This window comes from Schistocerca serialis, chromosome 6 (assembly GCF_023864345.2).
Source record: "Schistocerca serialis cubense isolate TAMUIC-IGC-003099 chromosome 6, iqSchSeri2.2, whole genome shotgun sequence".
In the NCBI taxonomy this organism is placed as follows: domain Eukaryota; kingdom Metazoa; phylum Arthropoda; class Insecta; order Orthoptera; family Acrididae; genus Schistocerca; species Schistocerca serialis.
Window position 1 is genome coordinate 627,252,984 of NC_064643.1, and position 4,533 is coordinate 627,257,516.

Genomic DNA, 4,533 nt, shown 5'->3' on the forward strand with positions numbered 1-4,533 from the left:
TGTCTTCCTCTACAGTTTTAACCCTCTACAGCTCTCTCCAGTGCCATGCAAGTTATTCCCTGAAGTCTTCACAAATGTCCTGCTATTCTGCCCCTCCTTCTTGTCAGTATTTTCCACGTATTCCTGTCCTTGTCGATTCTCCAGAGAATCTTTCCTTACTTTATCAGTGCACCTGAGTCAACTTTTCCGATTATATCTAAGTAACAACAGACGCCCGCTGTGGCAGAGCGGTTCTAGGCGCATCAGTCCGGAACCGCACTGCTGCTACGGTCGCAGGTTCGAATCCTGCCTCGGGCACCGATGTGTGTGATGTCCTTAGGTTAGTTAGGTTTAGGTGCACTACTGGCCATTAAATTTGCTGTACCACTAAGATGACGTGATATGCAAAAATGGTGTGATATGCAAATGATAAGCTTTCCAGAGCATTCACACAAGGTTGGCGCCGGTGGCGACACCTACATCGTGCTGACATGAGAGAAGTTCCAACCGATTTATCATGCACAAACAGCAGTTGACCGGCGTTGCCTGGTGAAACGTTGTTGCGATGCCTCGTGTAAGGAGGAGAAATGCGTACCATCAGGTTTCCAACTTTGATAAATGTCGGATTGTAGCCTATCGCGATTGCGGTTTATCGTATCGCAGTTTTCCAACTTTGATAAATGTCGGATTGTAGCCTATCGCGATTGCGGTTTATCGTATCGCGACATTGCTGCTCGTGTTCGTGACTGTTAGCAGAATATGGAATCGGTGGGTTCAGGAGGGTAACACAGAACGCCGTGCTGGATGCCAACGGCCTCGTATCACTAGCAGTCGAGATGACAGGCATCTTATCTGCATGGCTGTAACGGATCGTGCAGCCACGTCTCGATCCCCGAATCAACAGATGAGGACGTTTCAAGACAACAACCATTTGCATCAACAGTTCGACGACGTTTGCAGCAGCAAGGACTATCACCTCGGAGACCATTGTTGCGGTTAGCATTGACGCTGCATCCCAGACAGGAGCGCCTGCGATGGTGTACTCAACGACGAACCTGGGTGCACGAATGGCAAAACGTCATTTTTTCGGATGAATCCGTGTTTGGTGACATCGCGGTGAACGCACATTGGAAGCGTGTATTCGTCATCGCCATACTGGCGTATCACCCGGCGTGATGGTATGGGGTGCCACTGGTTACACGTCTTTGTCACCTGTTGTACGCATTGGCGGCACTTCGCTCTTGATGAACTGTGGTATCGTGTTGAAGCTCCATGGTGAGCTGTACCTGTACACGCCATCCAAGCTCTGTTTGACTCAATGGTTCAAATGGCTTTGAGCACTATGAGACTTAACTTCTGAGGTCATCAGTCCCCTAGAACAGAACTACTTAAACCTAACTAACCTAAGGACATCACACACATCCATGCCCGAGGCAGGATTCGAACCTGCGACCGTAGCAGTCGCGCGGTTCCAGACTGTAGCGCCTAGAACCGCTCGGCCACCCCGGCCGGCCTTGACTCAATGCCCAGGCGTATCAAGGCCGCTATTACTGCCAGAGGTGGTTGTTCTGGGTACTGATTTCTCAGGATCTATGGGCCCAAATTGCGTGAAAATGTAATCACATGTCAGTTCTAGTATAATATATTTGTCCAATGAATACCTGTTTATCACCTGCATTTCTTCTTGGTGTAGCAATTTTATGGGCCAGTAGTGTAGTTTCTAAGTCTAGGGGACTGATGAACTCAGATGTTAAGTCCCATAGCGCTTAGAGCCGTTTTTAAGGACCAATACGCCGTGCAAACTGTTTCGCGCGCTGCACATTATCAAAATCTCTCGAATTCTGGCTGCGGCAGTGAGTGTGTTTTTGCTCGACGTCAGCGAGCGTGTTTTTGCTCGACGCCACGGAAGTTACAAGGCGTGGACGAAAGGAACATTTCAGATGTTTTATCCTTGTGAATGGCGCTTCGCAGTGCACCGCGCCAGAACGTTATCAGTGTTAGAGCCAATCTGAATTCAGAGAGCGTTGTGCACGTCCGGAGACGGTCGAGTGGCGAAGCAGCGGTACGCCCATGGCAGGGTAACGGCCCGGCCTGGTCTCCGACGACACCTGCCCGCCCGCTTTGGGGACCGCCTCAGCTACACTCCACTACACCACGGCCACGGCCACGGCTACGCCGGGACGGTCCGTTATAACGTAGCAGTGGCCACGCGGAAGACACGCGTCGTGGGCGGCGAGCGTGCCGCGTGCCGCCACAGGTGTCTGTGTCGACACCACGGGCCAACGGCCAGGCGGCCCGAGGCTGTACCATAGAGTAAATATCTCTGGAGTCAGCACTCACATGCGCAGAACAGATTCTGTGTTGTCAACATACATTGCCGGCGTGGTCACGTGTTCTCGGGACGTCGTGTGTTTGTCCGTATAGCGCCCTGTATATTTAGAATGTCACTACATCCCTAATACAGACGGATTCTTTTCGTACGTGTCGTAGATTATTTATAGATGTTGCGCAGACATTTTAACAGTGTCCATTTGATACCGGGAATAAACCAGCTACGTAACTTTTAAGGGAAAGTGATATTACATGCTGCTTCTTTGCTATAGGTGTCACAGTTCAGATGCACTCGATTTTTGGTAGTTTTCGGTATGATACGGCACTTTATAGTATTACAGAGCCTGACGTACAGTGTTGCAGTGATAGTCTTGCAAAACGACTTGACAGTAGCTAGTACTTTTGCAAGCGTCCGAAAAACACCGAATTTGCCACACATTAGCGATTATATCCCTGCTAATTCGTCCTTTTTTCTGCTATTTTTGCGTATTTATTTTCTCGTTTTTGCGACCTAAAGAACAATTTTTCTGACTGGTGACACTTTGAAGTATTTATTTAACGCATTTTACGTACTTGCTCCAATTTTATTAATTAAATAGTAGACTCAGTAATCTATATACACAATCGACAAGTCACTGATAAATTCATGGAGGATAGTATTTGCTGAAACAACTAACCATTCCCTTTCCTGTTCCACCAGAAAATTTACGAGAGGAAGCGATTGTTTGTAAGCTTCTGTACAAGCCGTAATATCTATTATATAGTCATAAAACCGTAGAAAAATAGGTCTACAGAATCAAGCCTTAATTATAATACGTCTCGAAATTTTTAAACATATACAGTGTCTCTTACTAATTTGATAACTAAAATTAGAGCTACATGGTATGTACCCATGAAAAGTTACTACCCCTCCTTTCACATATTTTTCTTTGCATCCGTAGCAACAATAGTAATTCGCCATCGCTATTACACTATCAACAAACGGTGAAACACAACAAAAACTCTTGATATTATAAACCTCAAACGCTGCGGAAAGCACACACGCACAGCGAAGTCCCGAAAACACGTGACAATCCTGGTTTAATGTCGACAACATGCGCAGAACGCAATGCTCACTCCAGAGATATTTACTCTGTGGGCTGTACCTGGGCAGCTCTGCTCCCGACGGCGTTTCCTGCTAGCCGCGTCCTTACCACACTGAGTGCCCCATGCGTCACGCACCGTGCTTTCCCAAACGGAAAAGGGCCTTCGGAAAGTAAATTAGACATGTCGTCCCACGTTAAGACCATTGCACAGCAAGAATGGCGCATTGTAAAAGAAAGTACATGTTACGGGTTTCCTGTACGAAGACTTTTGCTGCTGTGCGAGTAACAGGTGCATCACAGTACGCACATGAAATGGCGCGGCAACCGAAACGTACTTCAGAGTTGAAGTACCTGGGCCAGTACGATCTTTGAGGGCAAAACTTCCAAATTGCGCAGATTCACCGCAAAGGACCTATATCGACCAAATGCAATGTCACGGCCTGCCGTAGTGAACTGTTGCCGCACAGAAACGGATGATGCTGAGCGAGATGTCTAGATCTTACACGTGCGGGTTCCACCTTTTCGGAAAGATGCAATAACATCTGAGGAAACCAGATTTTCCAGCGACGAGGACGTACACATACCTATCGCCGAGGAACTGTACGATGGCTAGTAAACTCCAACGGTTGTCTACAGAGAACTGGAAACGATGTTGAAAAGTAATGTAATGTACCTGTGTCACCTTGAAGTGCAGTGCAACATTCCATAAAAATTATTCCGCCTGCTACAGTAATGTATAACTTACATTTTGAAGCCCCTTGTAAAACCTCTTGTTACACGTCCAAATGTGTGCGGCCGGCAAGGAAGAACACGAGTATCTTATCACGCTGCGTTCGTCCAATGAATCACTGTTTTAGCTAATGTTGAGACGAGGGCTACAAGGATTTTAAAATATTGTGTGTTGTCTGGACGCCATTCTAAGGTCCCAGGTTGGATGTTTTAGGGAGTTTTCTGTTTCCAGATTATTCAGCCACACACACACATAAATTGCAATAAGTGAGTACATATACCAATCAGCTATGCAAATCAACAATGACACTGATAATTATTGCACAAAGACCTCTGGCGATGTCCATGAGACATGATCCAGATCGAACTTACATTCAACAAGGGGGAAAACCGCTCAAAACAGCATTTT